We start from the raw sequence: 9,703 nt of genomic DNA, 5'->3' as shown, positions 1-9,703 counted from the left end.
TAGTCATGTTTTCATTATGACCATTTATTCTCTCATTGTTTTCAAATGCCAAAAAAAAGGTCAGAACTCAGTGACACTTTCTGAAAATGCTCAAGACGGCACTATACACTACTTGTACAGCCATTTGAAAACTACAGTAAAGTTACACATTGCTGTAGTTAGGGGAGTAAGTGAGTACAAGACACTGAATATGTACGTTTCACAATTTTACTGTATATGTTCTTTGCAATTCTAAAGCATTGTGCAAAGGAAAAATACACAACAGTCACTTATTTAGAACAAACATAGGAAACACCCTTTTGGTAGAGCTGTGCACAAATGTTAACAATATACTGTAAGCTCTTGAAGCAGGAGGCTGCAGCACCCGTTGTTCTATCTCAGTTTCTGTCTCCATGATTAAGCCAGCTCTGTATGATCACTTGAAGAAGGTCATTGATGATCCAGGCGGCAATGTTGCATTTCTGTGCAAACTTTGCCTGCTGAGTTTCAAGAAATAACTGTGCACATCGACAATCACAACAGCAAACGAAACGGCATCCATTCAGTCCACTGAAGCAGCTTTCATTCCTAGAGTATATTCTCAAAAAAATGAAGAAAAACTTGCTCTTGAATGGTCTTTTTTAATGAGAAATTATTAAAACAAAAACAAAACAAGCAATCCCAAATCTAGTCACCCACAATATTTATTATGTCCCCACCTTCTGTGATTGCTTTAGGGGCAGTGGTGACAAGTAACTAAGTACAAATACTTTTTTTTTTATTTTTATTTTTTTTATAATACTTAATTACTTGTCAATAAAGTTTGATTGCAAGCAAAAGAAAGAAGAAGATTAAAGATTTTTCAGTTATGAATACAACATCATTCAAACAAGGTAAGTGTCCAACACAATTCAAGTAATTTTTCTGCTTGTGTCGCGTTTTGTGTGTAATTTTCTTGTTTGTTTCCTACGACTGCACGACATGACGAGAAAATTTGAAAATGTTGTCGGTAATTCATCAGAGAAGTTATAGGTGGTCCAACTTAATGCTCAACATGCCTGAATCAGTGCTACACACAGAGCAACACAGTGTGTATGTGAACAGTCTGCTGAAGGACAGCTAAAGGATGATAATCAGTGTTTATTACACACATACTGTGAGAAAGTTTTGTTTCCATAATTATTAATTTATAGTTTAAATATTCTTTGCATACATATTATTTTCAGTTAAAAACCAGTCAGCTTTGTTCACTACATTCCCCTACAATTATGCAGCTTGTCTTTAGACTTTACTCACAAACAGGGCTTTAAATTAACACATGCCAGCCCGGCAAATGCGTGTAAAAATTTAATTTGGCGGGTAATTGTGGTGCACCTAAAAATGTGACCACATTGTTTTTAGTTATTTTATTATTTTGTGTTATAGTAATAAATACATGGTTTTATTTATTCTTTAATATTAAGTATTTACACTTAAACATTTGGACATTTTCACATGTCATTAGTGCTGTCCTGATTTGAGCCAGGGTGAGAGAGCAGAGCGGAACCTTTGTGTTGGAGGTGCTGCACCCCGGGTTGGGTTTTTCGGTGCAACTTCCTGTTCCCCGTCAAACGCAATCTGAATTGAAGGCAACACACCTCGTGTTCATTGCTTTTGTTCACTCACAGTGTTTTTCACAGTAAAATCTGTCATTTATCACATTGTAAGGTAACTACCTTGTTGTTTATGTGTATGTTTTACTGTTAAAAACATGACTGGTGTTTTAGAACCGATGTTTGTGTGAGGGTTAGAGCAGGAGAACCTTTCCCACACGTGTGAAGTCACGCGAGATGTTGTGACCAAAATATCGCGATATTTCGGAGACTCCGGTTTTGGGAGTTTACTTTACTTTTATAACTGTTAACTCACTCAGTGCCATTGATGAGATATCTCGTCATTTGCATTTTTTCACGGGGATTACTAGAAAACACCCTGGCGGAGGTCCCTCATCAATATCTAAGCTGTGGGGTGTTGTAGTGACCAACTGTGTCCTGAAGATGGCAGCAGTGCACCTTTAGATGAGAGATTAGCCACTGATGCTACCCAGCAAAGCAGGAAGAAGCAGGAAAAGAAGTGAGATGATGGCGCTGTGAAGTGATATTGTGACGTATCCAGCAGCTCACAGCTCCACATACTAACACAGAACATGTGTGGACCTGAGTGGATTATTGATAATGTTGTGATCGTGAGATAAAACCATCAACTAACCGGGCCAAACGGGTCATCCCTGCGTGTCGGGGGGAGGGGGGGTGTGGAGGTGGGTACAAAATACCCACAGCCTGTGAGCCAGATAGCAAAATAATAGGTGACATGTAGGAGGTAGCAGCGCACCTTTGGATGAGAGATCATCCATGCTCATCGGAGCTCAGAGGGAGAGAGGAAAGGAGTTTATGAGACAGAAAATGGCGCTACGTGCAGAGCTGACGTTCCCAGCAGCGCACACTCCGACCAGAGCAATTGTGGAACTCATGGATAGTGTGGCGATTGTGAGATAAAACCATAAAAAAACGGGGTAAGCAGTGACCCTCTGCATGTCCGGGAGGAAGAGGAAGTTATGTGTGTGAAGACTGACGGGAGAGAAAGTTGGAGAAACACCAAAATACAGTAAGAAATCCATTCAACGCTGACCCAGATAGATAAATAATAATAATTTTGCCATCAAAAGCCCAGTCTGTGTTTTTTTTTTTTTTTAGTTTTATATTAGGAAACAATGTTCAGATGTTAGAGATGTCACTAAAGCAAAAAAAAGGCTTTAAAGTCACTGACAGGGTTTTTTTTTTTTTTTACAAAAAGGGTTTTTTCTCAGCTTTTTGATCTGAAACTGAAGATTTGTATAAAACTTGCTCTATTCAACAGCTGATTACAAAAGAATGAGTAGTCATAGAAAATATGCTGTGGGTCTTTAAAATTAGTCAAAATGCTCAAAAACGGCTGGCACTGAGGGGGGTAGAAAATCTGAGACTGGCTGGCACTGAAAGAGTTAATATGCACTTTAATTTTAAGATTTAAGTTAATGATCTCTGACCATCTTAAGTGTTAGTTAAAACTTAAATTGGTTTTGTGAGTGAGTTTAGTAGCTGAAGAAGAACATTTATTTAGAAAGTGATAAATGATGCCATGTTAATTTGGTGAAATGATGTTATGTGTCTTAGTGTGTTTATATTGATATGTTGTGGATGGAAACTGAGTGTGGAGTGTACTTTTGTGGTACTGAAATACAGTGATTTGTGAATGATTAAAGAAAATGCAATCTGGATTGAAAGCAACACACTTCGTGTTCATTGCTCTTGTTCACTCACAGTGTTTGTCAGTCTTTTTCAGATTGCACATATCACTGCTACGCCAGCCCCAGAGCTTGGGGCCCATAACATAATATTGTAGCATTACTAGTCATTTTGGCTGGTGAAGAATGAAACAGATACCACTGCATCTGTTTGAATTGACAGGCTGTTGAAAGAGGCGAAAAGTCATTGTTGCCAGATTGCGTTGTGTTCCGCCAAGAAATTTGAGGGTGTCTGTGTGTGTTTATATTGCAAAACGTAATATATATCTGGCAACACCGCTGCACTACTCCTACATTTCCCATGAAGACTATGTCTTGACGTGTCATACAACAATTTTCTTGATTGTTACGACACGTCACTCCATTACGCCGTCACGTGACAGAGCGCGCCCTATCACGGGAGCATAAACACAGCTATAGCTGGCTGCCGAAAGTAGCGAGAGGGTCACAAGAAAAGAAGAAATCAGGGTGGAGCTGCTTTTTTTTTGGAAATAAAACATTACATTTGTTTTTTTTGTTTTTTTTAACAGCAGTTTTACTGTGTTTTGGACTTAAAGCTGGGATTCATAGTTGTGTCTTAGAAACGGAATATTCTAAGCTTTCAAATGGTATATGATACTTGTGATATGATTCACAAGTATAGCAGCATATCACAAGCATCATGTACCATTTGAAAACCATATAAATGTAAAACCCCCAAAAACCTGACGATACTTGATCTTCTAGCAAACCAATCGCAATCCATCCTTGCAGCACTCACCATAGCAAAAAAAAAAAAAAAACAATATTAGTGAACTGGAAAGATAAAAAATTCTTAAACATAAACCAATGGCAAAATCTCCTCATAGAATTTATTTCCATGGAAAAGATGTCTGCTCTCAGAAAAAATAAAAAAAAAGCTGCTTTGAGGAGCTTTGGACTGCTTTTTTATTTGCATTAAATCTCAATTTTTTAGCCTGATGATCTAACCTGCAAGCGACTGCCAGCAGCACTCTTTATTAACACACTAATCCAACTGTAGACCTGGGACTCCCTGGGCTTGTGGGGTGGCCATGGCTTGGGTGGGTTGCCGGGGTCTGTGTGTCTTTGCATGGGTGTGTGTTCCTTCTTGAAGTTCTCCTGGTCCCTGAGCTGTTTGATTTTGCTCTCCTGCCCCCTACGTACATAACTGGGTTGCTCCGCCTGGGAGCCTTGGCTTTGTTCCCTGGGGCGCACCTTCACCAACAATGTCGCAAGCACAGTGGGCCAGGTCGGGCCCCCTCCGGGGCTCAATTGGGGGACCGCGTGGACTGGACATCAAGGGGGGGTGCTATGGGGCCTCATCCGTGCTGGGGCCTCCCCTGAGGTTGTGCTGGGTGGGTGTGTGGGGGCTCTTGGCCTGGCAGACCCGCGTCGGTAGTGTTTGGTCTGCTGGCGTGAGTGCGCCGGGTCCCGTAGGCACCGTGCCGAGGCGGGGGGTGGTTGGTGGCATTGGTGTGGGGTGGCAGTGCCTGGCTGGGGGTGCTAGGGTTTCCCTGCTTATCGGTCCGTGGCTGGCGGGTGGCCCTCCTTGAGCGGTAGATGGTGTCCTCTCTCGCCGGGGGGCCGGGGCCGCCTCTCTGTGGAGGGTGTTGTATGGTGGCGCCGTGCGGGCCTGTGTTGACCCTGGTGTGGGTGTGGGCTTTTCTCATGCTCGGTCGCTCTCTGTTGCGGCGGGCTGCTCTGGGCCGGCGTGCTGCGGTAGTTGCCCCCTGGACCGCTGGGGGATGTGGCTGGTGCCCGGCTGCGCCTGGGGGGTGGGAGGTGCCGGCACGGTTTGGGGGGGGCCGTGAGGTGGGTCTCCGGTTGTTCTGCTTGGCGCGTCTCTGGGGTCCGCGGTTCCGTGTGCTCCTCTGTGCCATCTACCCTCTTCGGTGGCCCGCCATGTGGCCGGGCCGGGCTCACACCAGATACATGGACACTTCACTTCACTCCCAGCTGATTTGGCCCACTCACTTGGTGCACCACACACCCATACCTAATTCTTGGGGGGCTGAATGATTGTGTGTGGGTGGGGATGGGGCGGTGGATATTGGCGGGGGGCCTTGGGGTTGGGGTCGGTGGTGGGGTGCGCTGGGTTCTCGGCCACTTGCACTCCTACACTGCAGGGCGCATCAGGCCACATCAGGCCAGTGTCTCTTCATGATCCCAAAAACTAATTTTAAAACCCGGGGTGACCTAGCGTTCCAGGCAGTGGCACCAAGACTCTGGAACCAGTCCCTTCATGAGCTTGACTCTGTGAACTCTTTTAAAAAAACATCTGAAGACCGCACTTTCCAGAAAGGCTTTTGGTTAAATTGCTATTAATTTTTATTATCTATTTATGATGTTCCTATTGTTGTTATAAAATATCTTGTGTTTTAATATTTTTTTGTGATGTTGCTGCTGTAGTTTTAGTTTCATTTTTGCCTGCACAGCACTTTGTGATTTTATCTGTGAAAAGCGCTATAGAAATAAAATTTACTTACTCACTTATGGGGGGCGGTGGCTGCCTCTCGACATGGGATTTTGAGGATGTCTGGGGGTTGCTGCGCCGTGGGGTGGTGGCCTGGTGTTCCTTGGCCTCTGTTCTTTCTGCTGACCTGGCTGCACCTTCGGTTCCGGGGCAGCGCTTGGGTTTGCAGTAGCGGCTTTTGCACATACATTGGTCTACGATGCAATGGCTTGCCTTGGGCTGTGGGCTAAAACTCGTACTGGGCTTAATCTTAGACATGTTGATCCCAAATACCTGTTTTAGGTATTACCAATCACGCCTTCCCTCTGTCCACAGTTATCACCAGACTGGCTTGAGTACATAACACAATAAGCACAATTTACACAACTACAACTTCACATCTCACTCTCACTTTAAAAAATCAACTGTTCTCCACCCTTTCCATTTCCCACCTCGAGTCTCTCCTCCCTGTTCCCTTCCCCCTCCCCCTCCCTATAGGGGGCGTGCCCAGTACATCCTTCCTTTAATAAAGTATTTCTGACCCTTCCTTAGAGAGGGCTGGTGATGGTCACAATTATGCAATAAAATAAATTCATTCATTTAAAGGTGACATATCATGGTTTTAAATTCTTTCTTTTTAGATATAAATCATACAGTTGTGGTCTATATAAAGCGGAACTGCAATGCTTGGGTCTGAATTCCTCATTATTATAGCTCCACAGGCCCCTTTTCTACCCCTTTTCTGATGTGCTTCTGACAGCAACTCGTTTTGGTGCCTCTTTAAATGCAAATGAGACACTTCATACCCCGCCCCCTCTCCAGGTGACACTCGGTTCAACTCCACCCTGCTCGGCCATTTTTGTAGTTTGATAGAAGAGATACAGCTATGTAGCGGCGCATAAACTTTTTTTTCAGAGGTTATTTACAAAATGTCAACAACAGAAGACTTGTCCATCCAGCCTTACATGTTACAGCCAGAGTCGGACCCGGCGGAGCGAGATGAAAATGAAGATGATGAACCTGCAGAACCCTAACAAGTGAGCTAACACAAGCACCGAGCTAACGCTAGCGCCACGCTGACGTCACTAAATGCATTTTAATACAGTCTTTTTGGAGACAAACACGGCAAAATGAAATGACTAATGAAAACTTTAGACTTAAATTAAATCACGTAGGCCATATCATCAAGGATCTAAAACGAGCACACAACGCTAACATATGAAGTCTGAAGACGGTGCAACTGCTAAGCAACTGCTAATGCTAACAAAACAATGACAGGGACGTCTTATCATCACACTTTTTAGCATTATTTACAGCTTACCGAAGTGCTCTGTTCGTCGTCTCCAAAGATAGAAGGAATTGAACCCTCAATCAGACAAAGTCTTTCGGCAAATCCTTCTTTATACTGGCGGAGGTTGCAGAAGCAGTCATCCTTGAAGTGCTTCGCACACACAAAAATTACCTTACATTGGGTACATTTCCATGAAAAAAAAAAAACTCAACCAGGCACTTCGAAAAGGTTCTGATGCTGGGAGACGGTGTAATGAAGCGTCTGGGTTACTACATCCAACAACCGAACATTTTGATTTCTCCTCTCGTAACTTCGGCATCCTTGAGCTTGGACTACAAAATCGCAGCGAGAAATAAAAATGGCGGATTGCTTGAAGTGTTGGGCCTGTAGTCGATGTCCTAATTTGGCAGTTCCGCTGCAAATACTGTGATGTAATAGTTAACAAAACGTAATAGAGAATAGAAAAATCGAAACAGATTGAAAAATATGACCAAAACAGAAGATAAAGATATCAACGGAGCACCTGTAGAGAATTAGATTTTTTCTGTACTTCTAAGCACTCTAAATATACAACTAAATGCATTTAAGGGCTAAAAAAGGGGATTTAGCATGATATGTCCCCTTTAATTTCAATAACAAAACATGCATTGCTGTCTTAAAAAGATTGCACTTCTTGTAGTGTTGACCTTTGACAGCATGTGCAGACAAGGTAAAAAAAAAAAAAGTCTCTTTTGCAATAGAGTCCGTGTGGCTTCAATTGTAACCGAGTCCAAACTTTGAGTGCAATATAACCAGTAGTGTTGTGTTCAAGACCGCACTATCCGTGACCAAGACTTGCCCGAGACCAGAATGCACCGAGACCAAGACAAGACCAAGACTTTCGGGAGCCGAGACCGAGTCAAGACCAAGACCGAGACAAGCCGAGACCGAGACAAGCCGAGACCGAGACCAAGACCAAGACCATAAACATTTTTTTTTTCAATTTAAAAAAATCTATAAATAAATAAAATTATGACAAGGTTCGACAGTTAAAAAACATTCTCTCTTTAATTTTAGTTTATTTTAAATACATTTGACGGACAAAAAAGGTGCCTGGAAAAAATTAACTAAAATATTAAAACTACTACTGCTACTGATAAATTCACAATTATTCTACATATTTGAAAACAAGATTTTTATGTCAGCTGAATGTACAGAAAGTGTTTAAAAGTATTTCTGCCAAGAAATAATGATTCTTGATTCTCATTCTTTCAGTTGTGCAGGTCAACAGGTCACAGAGTTCACAAGATAATTTTTTAGTTTGAAAAAGCCTTTACACAGGTTATTTTTATTAATTCACTTAGTTGATATAGTTTAATTTGGTTGCTGTAATGTAACTAGGATATTCAATTAACAAAGGTTTCCAACTGTAACTGTAAAAGTGAAACTTTCTGAAATAAAACTACAAACAAGTTGTCAGCAGTGTAAAAAACAAAGAGCTACAGGTAGATGTGAAACTAAATAAAACAAACTCAAACCCTGGAACAGTCATGTGACAAATCAATCAATAGTTCTTGTTGAGAATTATTATTATTATTCTGGATACAGTAGAAACAGAAATTATAAAAAATAATTATATTGTGAACCTGTTTATATTGTGGGGAACATATTATATACATAAATATAATTGGAGTCTAAAGACACAAAAAAACACCACTTTAAAAAGAAAATAGACTAATATAAGACCTCTTTACAGTTATTTGACTCATTCTATGCTCGTGCAACTCTGCGGCGATGACGCGCTGGTGACGACATAATCCAAGATGGCGGCGGCCCGGACTACAGCCGACATTATGTAATAAAGCCTTAAAAGACATGGATATAATGAAAAGAGTGGATGGACAGATGCATAAACATGTGGACTTTCACACGGACACACACGGACTTATTAAACACACACAGACTTATTAAACACACACGGACTTATTAAACACACACGGACCTCAGTAAACACGGTAAACGGAACAGGCTTCACCGGTCGGCTGGCACTAGGACCCAGAAGCAGAGTAAGTGCGTCCCCTATCCAGCCTTCACAGGCTGTAATATCATCAGTTTATCATTTTACCAGTTATTAGAGCTACTGTCTTTACCAGGGAGAAAATATTTATTACTGGTGATTGTTTTCTGGAGTTTTACTGGGATTTTTAGCGGTGATTAGTTCATATCTCCCTTGCGCTCCGCGGTCCAAACTGACACCGTAGCCACACACGTATGAGTGTCACACACGTCACTCAGTCACATTAAGGAAGGTTGTGGTCATTATACGGGGTGGATTAAATAATGAATAAAGGATTGTTTTATCCCGTTCTTCTCCGTGTTATTATCACATTATAAGAAAGTTTAAAAATAGCAGGAATTAGTGCTGGTCTCGAACGGTCTTGACGGAAAATCCCGAGTCTGGGCAGCCCGAGTCCGAGACAAGACCGAGTCAAAATGCTTCAGAGTCCGAGACAAGACCAAGACCTTTAAATTTTGGTCTCGAGACCAAGACCGTTCTTGACCACCACAACACTAATAACCAGAGTGCGTAACTGGATCAAGCGACTGACTTAAGTACAGGGGCAGAATAACGTGCAGCCAAACAGAAACAGCACCGCTCCGTGGCTTTTCTGACTTACGC

Source organism: Gouania willdenowi, chromosome 6, assembly GCF_900634775.1.
Source record: "Gouania willdenowi chromosome 6, fGouWil2.1, whole genome shotgun sequence".
Classification (NCBI taxonomy): domain Eukaryota; kingdom Metazoa; phylum Chordata; class Actinopteri; order Blenniiformes; family Gobiesocidae; genus Gouania; species Gouania willdenowi.
Note: the sequence above shows the minus strand (reverse complement) of the source record.